At 47.2% G+C, this 14956-nt stretch overlaps 2 pseudogenes across 1 annotated transcript; one reads left to right on the top strand and one right to left on the bottom strand.

The window, feature by feature from the left end:
* The first annotated feature begins 8759 nt into the window (after nt 1-8759).
* LOC111529413 lies at nt 8760-9760 on the top strand (annotated as a pseudogene). The gene has a single exon (XR_002727413.2). The product of XR_002727413.2 is annotated as a nucleophosmin pseudogene (transcript).
* A 2779-nt stretch (nt 9761-12539) lies between these two features.
* On the bottom strand, nt 12540-14355 carry LOC111529391 (annotated as a pseudogene).
* Between the last annotated feature and the right edge of the window lie 601 nt (nt 14356-14956).

Here is a 14956-nt window from a genome sequence, read left to right as displayed (position 1 = left end):
TTGGGTTTTGGGGTGAGATAAGGATCTGGAGTCAGCATCAAAGTGTTCTGGTTTTGGAAACACATGAAGTTCTCTGCAGCTCTCTGAGGTACAGGACATGGTGCCAGGTCTGTGCTTTAAAAAAGTCTAAGAGGAGTTGGGGTGCCTGGAAGGAACTCTGAAGCCAAGGTTAAGGGTTTCACCTTTCCTATATCCCCACCGGAGACATTCCACAAAGTCTCATGACAAACTCGGAATCGGCAAATAATAATAATAATAATATAAAAAAAATAAAAAAGAGTTGGGATGCAGAAAAGTGGAGGGGAGAGGAGGGAGTGATAAGAGATTACAGGGGATCATCTGGACCAATCCTGAAACACTCCTACCATATCATACCCTATCAGTCCTCTCAGACAGCTGAGGAATCTGAGGTCTGGAGGAGGCAATCAGAGCCTGGACAGGCAGCTGGCAGCCTGGAGCCCCCAAGGTCCAGGCAGACACCACCCCAACCCTCAGCCAGAGGCAGATGGACTCCCAGCTCATTCACTTGGAAATCACTCAGGTTGGTTGTGCCATTGCCCTTCCCAAACCCTCCCCTTCCACTTACCAGACAACAGCCTTCCTGCAAAGCTGCCAGGCTAGGGATGAGGATGCCTCAGTCCCCCTAGGAATTGGCTGTCCCAAGGGGGCAGGTGCCTGGCAGCCACCCACCAGGCCACTGCTTTCTGCTTACTGCGTGGAGCCCGGGGCTCATGTAAAGAGCAGGTGGCATGCACAGCGCTTAGCCCGGCTCGGCTGGGGACTGTAGGTGCTGCACCTCTGGGACCGTGGTACCTCTGCCCGTTGGGGTCAGTGCACCCTTCCCCCTGCTGGTCCCACAAACCCTTCTAGAAGACCCACCACGATCTTCCTGACCCTGACAGCCAGTGGCCCCACAGCCCTGGGACATCTGCCCACTGCCCTTCTCCTTGCATTGGGCACCCCATTAGCCCACCAGGTATGAAAGCAGGGTGGGGGCAGTGGTGATGTCAGAGGGTGTCACCTTGTCGTGACCAGCACTGGGGACTGGACATGAGCTCATGCACTCATACCCACCTTCCAAAGTCCAGCCTCTCACTTTGGCCAAAGCTGGCCAGGAACTGGGGCCTTGGGACAGAGGGGATAGACATCTCCGTGCCGACTCCCTGCAGCGTCCTCACGGTTGGGTGTCACTTCTGCCACTGCAGGTGCCACATCAAATGCTGTGCCCAGGTGACTCCAGCTGCGATCTTCAGGAAGTGGGGGCAGCAAAACCAGGCACTGGCCCCACGGTGCCACTCACACCTGTAGATCACTTTCCACCCAGGCACGCATTCCGCGTCCTTGAAGCCTCAACCCTCTGAACGTTTGCCTTGTGCTGGCTGAGTCTTTCTTTGCCTCACTCTCCAGGAGCTCTGGGGAGGTGTCAGCCACAGCGGCTGCAGCCAAGCAGAGCACAATTACGCAGGCCGAGGTGCCCAAGGTCAGGAGGGGACCTTAGTGTCTTTAACTAGTGCCCTCGACTACCGGCAGGCACGCTCCCTGCCAGGTCTGTGTATGACACCCGCAGAAGAAGGGTTATGAGAAGCAGGCTGCTTATCATCACTCCAGTTCTGGGCCCCCAGATGTGGGATAGAGGGGGACAGGCAGAACTGGGATGTGACTGTAATGGAGATGGGTCTGTAAGGGGCTGGGTGGGAGCTCCAGTCTCCTCTTTCCTTGGTAGGAGGCCTGAGGCCCATCTGCAGCTCTCTTTGACTCCTTTTATTCTGCAGAACACCCAGACCCCAGCCTTCTCATGGAAATCGTAAGATGCATGAGGCCCAGGGTTCTTTCAGCCTCTTCCCAACCATGGTCTTTCTATTTCCCCCATATATTTGGGGGACAGGAGGCACTTATTATAAACTCAAATTCCACCCACCTTATAGTTAGTCCTAGGATCTGTCATCTTGGTCAGAATCCCAGAGAGTGCCTCCCTACGTAGAAGAGGGCATTGGGCATCTTATCCCACATTCTGTGGACATGACCTGCTATGATGTCTGTCTACTTTGAAGGAGTGTCTAACTCATTGAATAGAATTGAGGCCCAGAGATCTATATGCTGTAGGCATTAAATTATGCTAAAGTTCTCGAAAAGTAACCACACAAAGTTAACGGCTTAGTATTTCTGTGTTAAATGAAAGAATCCCAACCAGAACCTTCTCGGATATCTAAGTGGGCATGACACCCCTTTTCCAGCACCCAGGGATCCCTAATCTGCCTATATAAAGGATGATGACAGCCGAGCACGGTGGCTCATGTCTGTAATCCCAGCACTTTGGGAGGCCAAGATGGGTGGATTACCTAAGGTCGGGAGTTCGAGACCTGCCTAACCAACATGGAGAAACACCTTATCTACTAAAAATACAAAATTAACCAGGTGTGGTGGTGCATGCCTGTAATTCCAGCTACCTGGGAGGCTGAGGCAGGAGAATCACTTGAATCCAGGAGGCAGAGATTGTGGCGAGCTGAGATTATGCCATTGAACCCCAGCCTGGGCAAAAAAAGTGAAATTCCATCTCAAAAAAATAAATACAAATAAATAAAGGATGATGACTAGCTAGAAAAAAAATCCCTCACACTTTCTTTAAAATAGAAAACAGATTATTAATTTATCTTATTGAATAAAACAGATTTGCTTTCTATGTGCTGTGTGCTCTTTTGCCTTTTACTATAGTTCACACTTTACTCAAGATCAGATAATTCATACTAGAGAAATACTATACATGTAATGGATGTAGAAAGAGTTTGATCTAAAATATAAACCTTAGAAATAACCAGAATTCACAGAGAATTCTTCCATAGGGAAATTTTTCAAATGCAATAAATGTGAAGAAGTATTCAAAAATCAAGTCTAAATAAACATCAGAGAATTTCCACGATAAAGTACAAAGGCACTAAATTTTTCAAACTTTACATTTAACAAGAATGTTTAATATAGAGAATAATCTAAAGTCAAAACAATGAGATAATTTGTTTGTTTGTTTGTTTGTTTGTTTCTTTGAAACGGAGTCTGGCTCTGTCGCCCAGGCTGGAGTGCAGTGGTGCAATTTCGGCTCACTGTAAGCTCCACCTCCCAGGTTCAAGCGATCCTCCTGCCTCAGCCTCCCGAGTAGCTGGGACTACAGGCACCTGCCACCACGCCTGGCTAATATTTGTATTTTTAGTAGAGACGGGGTTTCACCGTGTTGGTCAGATTGACCTCAAACTCCTGACCTCAGGTGATCCACCTCTCTCGGCCTCCCAAAGTGCTAGGATTACAGGCTTGAGCCACCATGCCCAGCTACGTGTGGAATTTTATCGCTGTGCTTTTTTATATGAGGCATTATAGTATTTTCACATAGTATAGTTCTCTGGATATAAAAGCTCAAAAATTGTGATTCCTTGGACAGTCACTAAATCTTCAAGCAAAAACACATTTTTACATTCTTTTTACATTGATTACAAAAGACCATATGAAGAATCATTTTTAATATTAACTTGTTACATACTTGATACGCTTTACATCATTTTTATGTTCTTGAGGGAGGGAAATTAGGATTCAGTTTATCACTGGACATTCAGGAGGCAAGTCAATCTTTTTTATTTCCTTATAAAATTAGCATCATAAGCTGCTAAACAGAAGGTTATCTTAATTTTTATTGCAGTAGAAGGAAATATATTTAAAATATTTATAGATTTATAGCAAATAGAGACTCATTATTTAAAGGATAAATAACAATTTTTTCTTTTGTTATTTTTGCCAGTTTAAGGCAGTAGCTGTGTATGTCATATAAATGTCTTCCTACCACATCAAAAATGTTGCTTTTAAAATTTTTGTTCATAAATTGAGAAGGAAGGAATTTGCTCTATATAAGTTTATATCATTGAACACATCGACATCAAAAAGAATATTAGAATCCAGCATGAAGATAATGACTAATAAAAATGAGGTACATATTTTATAAAAGCATAATCAGATTTGAATGAGGAATGCTTTCCATATCCTTGAAAGAAAAACTGTGGCTTGGGTTTTAAAGTGTTCTGAGACTGAAGTATTAAGATCCTATTTCCATAAGCAAGATCAGTCTTACTAATTTTGCCACAACTAAGAGCTAATTCATTCACTCTATGTGTGCCACTAAATCAAGAGATTGAGCAAGTCAAAAAAATTATACAGAAATTGGAACTGAAATAAACAGTAGCAGAACTGAAAAAAATATAATAGAAATGTTTAACAGGAGACTCAATCCTAAAGGAGAAAAATTCAGCAAACTCAAAGACAGGCTATTTAAAAATAACCAACCATAAAGTGAACAAATGTACACATTTCAGAAATTTCAGAAAAAGGGAGAAAGAGGAAAAGGAATTTAAATATATAATTTCTCATGTGGGGAAAGGAAAGAGAGATCTTACTGTTACTGTGCCTATGTAGAAAAAAGTAGACATAAAAGACTCCATTTTGTTCTGTACTAAGAGAAATTCTTCTGCCTTGAGATGCTGTTAATCTATAACCCTAGCCCCAACCCTGTGCCACAGAGACATGTGCTGTGTTGACTCAAGGTTTAATGGATTTAGGGCTGCGCAGGATGTGCTTTGTTAAAAACAGTGCTTGAAGGCAGTATGCTTGGTAAAAGCCATCGCCATTCTCTCATCTCAAGTACCCAGAGACACAATACACTGCAGAATGCCACAGGGACCTCTGCCTAGGAAAGCCAGATATTGTCCAAGGTTTCTTGTCATGTGATAGCCTGAGATATGGCCTCGTGGGAAGGGAAAGACCTGACCATCCCCCAGCCCGACACCATAAAGGGTCTGTGCTGAGGAGGATGAGTGAAAGAGGAAGGCCTCTTTGCAGTTGAGACAAGAGGAAGGCATCTGTTTCCTGCTCGTCCTGGGAATAGAATGTCTTGGTGTAAAATCCGATTGTATGTTCTATTTACTGAGATAGGAGAAAACCACCTTAAGGCTGGAGGTGAGACATGCTGGCGGCAATACTGCTCTTTATTGCACCCAGATGTTTGTGTGCATGCACATCAAGGCACAGCACCTTTCCTTAAACTTATTTATGACACAGAGACTTTGGTCACATGTTTTCCTGCTGACCCTATTGTCCTGCCACATTCCTCTCTCCGAGATGGTAGAGATAATGATCAATAAATACTGAGGGAACTTAGAGACCGGTGCCGGCGTGGGTCTATGCTGAGTGTCAGTCCCCTGGGCCCTCTTTTCTTTCTCTATACTTTATCTCTGTCTTTTATTTCTTTTCTCAATCTCTTGTCCCACCTGATGAGAAACACCCACAGGTGTGGAGGGGCAGGCTACCCCTTCATCTTAAAACTTTCCAAATCTAGAAAAGAATATGAACATCCAGCTTTCTGAAGCTCAAAATACCTACAGCAAGAAGAACCTAATAAAGTTTGCCCTTGGACATATTATGATCGTCAAGACACAAAGATAAAGCACAAATCTTGAAAGCAGCACGAGATAAATTCTTCACATAGAAGGAAATCTTTATAATGGTATCAGTGGATTTTTCAGCAGAAACTTTGCAAGAAAACTGGGAGAACGTATATTCAAAATGCTGAAAGAAGGAAAAAAACTGACAAGAAGAGTTTAACCAACAAGGCTGTTCTTTAGAAATAATAGAGGTCAAGACATTCCAACATTTCGAGACAAAAAAGAAGGTGAGGGAATTTATCACACCTCAACCTGTCTTGCAAGAAATGCTAAAAGGCAGTCTTCATATTGATATGATCGAATGTAAATAATATGAAAAACATTAAAGTATAAATGTTACTGAAAATGGTAAATACTTAGTGAAATTTAGAACACTCTAACACTGTAGTGGTTTTGCACAAGTCACTTTGAACTTTAGTATAAAATCTATAAAAATATCAAAAATGAAATAACTACTATAATTTGCTAATGGACACACAACATAAAAAGTTGTAAAGTTTGACATATATAGTATAAAATCTATGAAAGGGAGAAAATTTGTAAAGTTTTTCTATGCATAGAAGTTAAATTGTCATCATCCTAAACAAGATTGTTAAGATACAAGATGTTTTACATAAGTCTTATGACAACCACCAGGAAAAAAAAAAAAAAACTGTAGTAGATACACAGAATAAAAAAAGAAAGTAATTAAAGCATATAAAAACAACAAAAATAAAACAAAAATTTAAGTTTGGGTGATGCTCATGCCTATAATCCCCGCACTTGGAGCAAGATGGGAGAATCATGTGGCAGCCACAACTAAGGACTCTGTTGGGTGTCTGCCATAGAATCTCTATACATCAGGTGCCTAATAAGTGCTCAGGCAGGTGAGGCTCCTGGGCAGATGGGTGGGTGACCTATAGACCTGCTTGCTTTGAGCACCTCCAGCAACAAATGGGCCAGGCCTCCACTTTTCTTCCTATCTGTCCCATCTCATTTGATGTGCCTAGTCACTCTTTGCAGTTGGCACTGTTTGTGTCCCATACCCACTTTCTGCATATGGACAGGGAAGGCTGGTGGGTGAAGAAACTCATCCAAGTCGCACAGTTGGTGAAATGTGGAGCCGGGATAAGACCCAGATCACTAGACTCTAGTCAAGGAATGGCTGGTCTGAGACAGCTGGTGCCAGAGGCATGGCCTGACCCTGCCCTGCCCTGCCCTGCCCTAAGGAGCAGAGCTGCTCACCCCTTCCATCAGAGTCAACTGCTCTGCCAGCAGCTGGGGAGGGAATTCCACGTCAGGCAGCTCTGCACTGGGCTGGTTTTTTGCAGTTGCAATGCCTCAGAAGAGTGCGCAGCTAAAACCAAAACACCTAGGCAAGGGCAGTGTGGCTATGTGATGGGCCTGTTACTGGTGAGGATAGGCGCCCCCCTCAGTGGGTGCAGTGGAGGCTAGCAGCTGTGAAACGTTGTGGCCCACTTGCCACCTCCCTTCCTCAAAAACAGGGTGGATTCCACTGTTGGGGTGCATGAAAGTGCCTGGTCTCCACACTTCCTCCTTGGCCTTGTGGCAGCAATAGCAGTGGCAGTAGTGACTGTGGCAGGAGCCCCAGGGTGGACCATTGGCCTCTGGAGCCAGGCTCTCAGAAGAATGCGGGCCACAGCTGAAATGCTCAGGCAGGAGTAGGTCAGCTGCACTGTGGACTCGATACTTGGAAAGGCAGGCCTTGTCTAGTAGGACTCAGTCATCTCACAGATCTGTAAGGCTCTTTTCATTTTTCTTCAATCATTCATCTGAAACGTTCTCTTCAGATTGGTTAATTTCTAGGGCTCCATATTCAAGTTTATTTCTTCTGTTTCTAATCAGCTAATCCTCTCAACAGTACTTTTTTATTATCATCTTTCTGTTTGGTCCTTATATAATTTCCATTTCTCTGCTGAGATCCCACATCTGCTCAATCATTGTGAGAATATTTCTCTTTACCTCCATGACCATATTTATAATAGCTGCTTTCCAATTCTTGTCATCTTATTACAACACCTTGAACATCTTGGAGATAGCGTCTAATGCCTGTTTTAGTTTTAGTCTTGTATATGAATTACATTATCCTGCTTTTTTCACACATCTCATGAATTTTAAAATTATGTGCTGGAAACTATAAATAACAATTATAGAGACTCTGAATGCTGTTGTGTTTCTTGAGGAATATTATTATTTTTCTAGAAGAACTTAATTTGAACTCAACTCCAATCCCAAACCCTATCTTCCCTACAGTGGACAAAGCTGAAATTCTTATTCACTTCTTACCCACCCATGTATTATACCATATGTATTACATATAAATTATATTTCTATATAATTACATATCATATTTTATCAAAAACGTATTATTTTTCCTGTGAGAGTCTTGTTAAACAAGGTATTTCACTCTTACCTGAAGTCAGAAACTCAGTTTTGTTTGCTTTTTGATATTTTTTGTGAATGGAATTAAATACTATGCATGCCTTTTAAATCTGGTTTTTTGTATGCAACATTGTGATATTCATTCATCCCATTGTATGTATGTATATATATTTTTTTCAGTAAGGAAACGTTTGATAATCTGACAGGAAAATGTAAAGACAGTTTGAAGTTAGAGTTATTCTTTAACATCTGTTTTGTTGACAAGGACTGAGAGGCGGCAATTCACCTGTGCAAGATTACCTAAGAAAATGAGTGCACTCATTATAAGCTTCAGAACCCAGCTGTGGCGACTCTGCTGTTTTTCAGGAATTAGGTACATTTAGTTTTTGCCTTGGTGGCTCCCTTTTCTAAAAATCCCAGGGCTAGGGCCATCCTGCTTCTACAGGTGACATGACAATTACGGGCGTGAGGGAGATGAACTCACAGTATCCCTTCCTTATAACCATGGTTCAGGGACCACAGTTCATACACAGACTCACTCCAAGACTCAGCCGGGTAAGCGTCTGTTTCTCAGCTTCTTTACCAGTTAGTGATCAAGACTCAGGTGGGATGATGTCTGTAATTCTCTCACAATTTGTTCTTACATCTCACTGAGTTATAACTAGTCAGTAGGTATTTCTAGATGAAATATTAATATTATGAATATATAAATGTACAGATTGGTGGAAGAAAATTTGAAATTATGTAATCAAGCTAGAAACCATCATTCTGAGCAAACTATAGCAAGGACAGAAAACCAAACACCATCCCTGGTGTGATTCTGTCCTGCACAGCTGTTCTCTGGAGCAGCGTTCCTTTATCTCCGTCTGCCTTCTCTCCCACCTAAGTACTTGCTGCCACCTGATGGAAGATTCGATGGACATGGACATGAGCCCCCTGAGGCCCCAGAACTATCTTTTCGGTTGTGAACTAAAGGCCGACAAAGATTATCCACTTTTATGAAAATGAGCACCAGTTAACTTTAAGAACGGTCAGTTTAGGGGCTGGTGCAAAGAATGAATTGCACATTGTTGAAGCAGAGGCAATGAATTACGAAGGCAGTCCAATTAAAGTAACACCGGCAACTTTGAAAATGTCTGTACAGCCAACGGTTTCCCTTGGGGGCTTTGAAATCACACCACCAGTGGTCTTAAGGTTGAAGTGTGGTTCAGGACCAGTGCATATTAGTGGACAGCACTTAGTAGCTGTGGAAGAAGATTCAGAGTCAGAAGATGAAGAGGAGGACATGAAACTCTTAAGTATATCTGGAAAGCAGTCTGCCCCTGGAGGTGGTAGCAAGGTTCCACAGAAAAAAGTAAAACTTGCTGCTGATGAAGATGATGATGATGATGAAGATGACGATGATGATGATTTTGATGATGAGAAAGCTGAAGAAAAAGCACCAGTGAAGAAATCCATACGAGATACTCAAGCCGAAAATGCACAAAAGTCAAATCAGAATGGAAAAGACTCAAAACCATCATCACACGAAGATCAAAAGGACAAGAATCCTTCAAAAAACAGGAAAAAACTCCTAAAACACCAAAAGGACCTAGTTCTGTAGAAGACATTAAAGCAAAAATGCAAGCAAGTATAGAAAAAGGTGGTTCTCTTCCCAAAGTGGAAGCCAAGTTCATCAATTATGTGAAGAATTACTTCCGGATGACTGACCAAGAGGCTATTCAAGATCTCTGGCAGTGGAGGAAGTCTCTTTAAGAAAATAGTTTAAACAATTTGTTAAAAATTTTCCGTCTTATTTTATTTCTGTAACAGTTGATATCTGGCTGTCCTTTTTATAATGCAGAGTGAGAACTTTCCCTACCCTGCTTGATAAATATTGTCCAGGTTCCATTGCCAAGAATGTGTTGTCCAAAATGCCTGTTTAGTTTTTACAGATGGAACTCCACCCCTTGCTTGGTTTTAAGTATGCAATGTTATGATAGGACATAGTAGTAGTGATGGTCAGACATGGAAATGGTGGGGAGACAAAAATATACATGTGAAATAAAACTCAGTATTTTAATAAAGTTAAAAAAAAAGAAAAGAAAAGAAAACCAAACACCATGTGTTCTCACTCATGGGTGGGAATTGAACAATGAGAACACTTGGACACAGGGTGGGGAATGCCACACACTGGGGCCTGTCATAGGGTGGGGGTAGGGGGGAGGGATAGCATTAGGAGATACACCTAATGTAAATGACAAGTTAACAGGTGCAGCACACCAACATGGTACATGTATACATATGTAACAAATCTGCATGCTGTGCACATGTACCCTAGAACTTAAAGTATAATAATAATACATAAATTATGTAATCATTTTAGAATTTGAATTTTGTTTGACTATTTTCAATTTTAATAAATTAGTACAACAAATTGTTTCATGCATTTATGCAAATCTTTACATTTTAAGACACTACAAATCTGCACTAATTCAGAGTGATATATTTATACCACTTTGGGCTTAAGTTTGGAAATGCTGTAGTGTATTTATAATACTTAAGGATGGTTTGAATGATCACGTGATAAAACAAGATTTTTTTTCATGTTTCCAGAAATCTCTTTTATTTATTTAGATATATAAAACACTGTTCTTTTATATTCTCTCTGATAATTCCAGTATCTGTATCTACAGTGTACGTGTTGTTTCTGCTGGGTCTCATAGTGTATTGTTGTCTTGTGATGTTTGTGAATTTTAAAACGGGAGATCTCATTTTCTTTTCTTTTGTTTCTTTCTTTCTCTTTCTCTCTCTTTCCTTCCTTCCTTCCTTCCTTTCTTCCTTCCTTCCTTCCTTCTTTCCTTCCTTCTTTCTTTTTCTGTAGAGATGCGGTTTCTCACTATGTTGCCCAGGCTGCTCTCGAACTCCTGGCCTCAAGTGCTGGGATTCCAGGTGTGAGCCACCGTGGTCGGTGGAGATAGTCATTTTCCTTGGAACTTGATCAACACAAAATCCTGAGGCCTCCTGTGGTTGTTTCCTCTTGGGCAGATTCTCAACCAAGGACACTTCTGCCCACAGGGACACATTTTGACATCCTGAGACAGTTCTGAGTGTCACAACTGTGTGTGCACGCACTTGTATGTACCTGCGCATGCTACTGGCACCTCGTGGATAGAGGCCAGGGATGCTGCTCATATCGTGGAAGGAGACTGACCCACCCAGCATCACTAGGGCGGGCTCCAGGGAGGGTCTGCATGTGCCTCTGCCAGCCACCTAGACAGTGCCAGTCGGGAGCCACTTTAAATTCTCCCCTCGTAGTCTGCAGGGCCACTCACTAGCCTGATTGCAAACTGTAAACTTGGAGGACCTATATTTTTTTCACCTTGCATGGTACACCAAGGCTGAGAGACAGTTTTTCCAGAGGTGCCAGCCTGTCTCACATTTCCTCTTTAGCTGCGGGGTCCAGCTCTACATGGGCGGTCTCTCGATGAAGTTACCCCAGGACAGACACTGTTCTGTCTTCTGCTTCCAGTCCTGTGAAGAGGCCAGGATCCCCCAGGGCATGGCAGGCACCCTCAAAGGCAGACGTCAGAGGCCCCAGCCTGCTGATGCGGGGCTTCTCCCTGGCTGCCGCTGGCCCACCCACTGCACTGCAGTCCACCCGGTGCTGAGGCTGTGGGGCATAGGCCTTCAGGACCCGCTCCTTTCCCCACCCACGATGTCCAGGCCTGGCGTCCTTATGTCTCTGGAAAGCCCACTCCCATCCTCAGGGTAGGAGGACAGCTGCACGCTGGGCTGGCTTGGGCCTGTCCTGGGACACCCCTGCAGCCCGGGTGCAGCAGGGAATGTGGCTCTGTGGGGTTCCTGTGGGCAGGTTAGCGTGGAGCTGGGTTCCGGAAGGGAGTTGCTGCTCTGCTTGCCAGGACCCCTCCTCTGAGACAGGGGTGCCTTGTGGAACAGTGCACCAAAGTGCCCTGGGCACGAGGGGTCCCTGCGCCCCCCACACACTGACCTTGCATCGGGGTCTGTGCACCCCCCATACACTGACTCCTCATCAGGGTCCCTGCGCCCAACACACACTGACCCCGCATCGGGGGCTCTGTGCCCCACACACACTGACCCTACATTAGGGGCCCTGGGCTTCAGAATCCACCCATGACGTTGCCATGCCCCTGGCTCTGGTGGCACTGGGGCCCTCCAGGCTGGGCTGAGCATGGGGCCCCCACCAGTGCGTATCCCAGAACCAGCGGGAGTGGGCCTGCGCAGGGGGGCGGGGAGTGACACCAAAGGTGACCTGCCCCAGCCTCCTCCTGTACCCTGGGGGTTCTCCTTTTCCTTGGCTGAGGGAAGTGGCCTCTCCCCAAAGAAACCTGGGTTCAGGCTGGGAGTGGGAGGAAAGGGGGATGAGTAGGACACCAGACCCTGGGAATCCTGAGTGGGGGTTAACAGACTCTCCCTATGACGTGCCTGGGAACTGTCTGGAGGCCCAGGCTGATCCCCCTCCTGGGGACAAGGCCCTCCTGGGGAGCCAGGCTCACACGTTGTTTTGTGGGACTCAAAGTGGGGCAGCCACGTTGAGTCACACAGGATGAGGAAGGCCATCACCTGGCCAGGATGAGGAAGGCCATCACCCTGGGGTCTGCAGGAGGCACACGCTGGCCAAGCTCTAGTCTACCTGGCTCCCGATCCGCTGCAGCCAGTCTCTCAGGCTTGGCCGAGACCTGAAATCCGACCGCCATCCCTGGGGCTCCCGTGCCAGGCGGGCATCCCCTGCTTAGAGGTCATCCCCACCCCCTCCATCTGCTCCCGTCCGGGCGACAGCCGCTTTGTCCTGGTGCCCTGGTTGAGGTCGGGGGAAGCTGCCCTTGGACCCGCAGGTCTCAGGCGCAGCTTCGGCGCCGCAACCGAGCCGCCAGGCGCCCTCTGCAGGCCTTTGTCGGAAGTGCAGCCTGGCGCGAGCAGTTCTTTTCCCGGGCGATGGGACCCCAGGGCAGGCAGCATCGCTGGAAGCCAGGGCAGCCAGAGATCTGGTAACTCATGCAGGGGTCCCCCACTGTCCACTGACAGCGGCAGTAGTAGCTGCGGACTATGCGGACTCAAGAGAGCCCCAGCCCATGTCAGCACCTGAGGCCAAAATCGAGTCAAGGGCTCGGTGTCCGGGTCAGCCGGGGACAGGCCTGGGGAACCAGGATGGCAAGGCTGACAGGAAGGCGCCGACTCCTGGACTGCCTGGGCCTGCTGGGGGTCTCCAGCCAGAGAGGTTGGGTGCGACAAGGCGCCCGCCCTCGAAGGGCTGAGTGCCAGGCCGGCCCTGGGGGCCCACTCAGTCCACACCTGCAAGATGAAGGTGGAGTACAGAGACTTCGCGTCCTGCTGGCTCAGGGCACCGGCCTCAAACAGCTGCTTAATGAGCACCTACTTCTCCTGCTCCAGCTGCGTGATGCGCTCACTCTTCTCGGTCACCTCCTGGGTGAGGAGTCGGTTCCGCTCCTTCAGCATGAGGATGATCTGCTGCTGCCATCCCGGAGACAAGGTGGACGTCAGGGCAGAGCAGGCAGCCCGGAGGAGGACGTGGGCAGGGCCTGGCTGGCCCAGGCTGCAGCCAGCAGCTCCCCTCCCCCCCCCCCCCCCGGGCCACCCCCTCTACCTTGGGCAGTAGCCGTCCCAGTGGGCGAGGGCTCCCCACAGCCCCAACGTCGGCGCTGGCTCTGCTCTGGCCCAGGCGGCACTGGCACTCCTGCAGTCGTTGCAGCTGCTGCTGGTGCCAATTGCGGCCGGGCACCATCATCTCCAAACCCTGCGGCAGCATCTCCCTCTCCTGCTCCAGCTCCTACATCTGCGTCAGCAGGCCGCAGTCCACGCCGCTGGTGATGGTGTGCCTCCGACGTTCCCCTCGGGCACGGGGGGACAGCGGGGCATCCCCTGAATCCGCCTCCAAGGCCCTGCAGGCCGCTGCACCTGCGTCCGCGCCCTGGCTCGGTTCCAGCGACGCGCTCTGGGACCGCTCGGTCTCGGCTGGGCGGGGCGGCGCCTTGGCGGGGGCGTAGAGCTGCTCCAGGTTGGGGGCCGGGCCTCTGGGACCTGTCAGAGGAGCGCGAACGCCCAGGGACAGGGGCTTCCTCTCTAGGACCGTCAGCAGATCGTCAGCCGGTGCAAACAGCAGGCGCTGCGGCGGCTGGTCTCCGAGCCAGGCCCGGGCGCGCGTGGGGTCCCGGGTGCGGCAGTCGGCTTTCAGCAGCGAGGTGCGCAGGCCGGCAACCAAGCGCTGGAAGGTCAGGTAGCAGCTGGCTGGGGCCACCTGACTCAGGCCTTTCAGCACCCGGCTAGGCAGCCCTCGCGCTTTGGCACCCTGCCAGCAGGACTGGATCTCTCGCAGGTGCACGCAGCCGCGCAGCCGGTGGTCCAGGATGTCTAACAGGGTGAGCAGGCTCTGCAGGAAGGCGCGTGGCAGCCCATCCGTGCTGCGCGCGGGCTAGGCGGGAGACACGCAGCCCCGCTCGGCCGTCGCGGCCCGGGCCATGGACTCCCGGCCTCGGTGCCCTAGACCACTCGCATGAGTCCCCGCGTGACCCCACCGCGGGGCCAGCCCGGCGCACTCCCAAGACTTTCAATATACCTCGCATTAAGAAGATTTTACTAGATGACCTTAATAAAATTACGTTTAATCATATTATACTAATTGCTAATAGGGAGGTTTGTTTGGTTTTGCTACCACAAAACTATCTGAAAAGAACATCTTCTGCTATGTGTCTTATATAATTTTTATAGGATACATGAAACGTTGCATGCATGAATGTGATATTCAGCATGATATCAGAGTGATGTGATATGACAGCCATTCAATGCCTTATTTTTTTTTTTTTCCAAAATACTTCTGGTGATTGCTTTTTCCATTAGCACAAAATCTACTTAAGTTCAGTTCTACAAACACCCATGATTTATTTTTATATATGTGTCACAGTTCTGGGTAGTGAAAACTAAATGAAGGAATGCAAAAAGTGAAAACTAAATGCGTACTAAAGAATTGTGTCCTGAGGGCCCGCTCAACATGGCAGAATAGGAACAGCTCCAGCCTCCAGCTCTCAGCGTGAGGGACACAGAAGATGGGTGATTTCTGCATT

This window comes from Piliocolobus tephrosceles, chromosome 8, assembly GCF_002776525.5.
Source record: "Piliocolobus tephrosceles isolate RC106 chromosome 8, ASM277652v3, whole genome shotgun sequence".
Classification (NCBI taxonomy): domain Eukaryota; kingdom Metazoa; phylum Chordata; class Mammalia; order Primates; family Cercopithecidae; genus Piliocolobus; species Piliocolobus tephrosceles.
The sequence above is the reverse complement of the archived record's forward strand: the minus strand, read 5'-3'. Positions and strand labels throughout refer to the sequence as shown.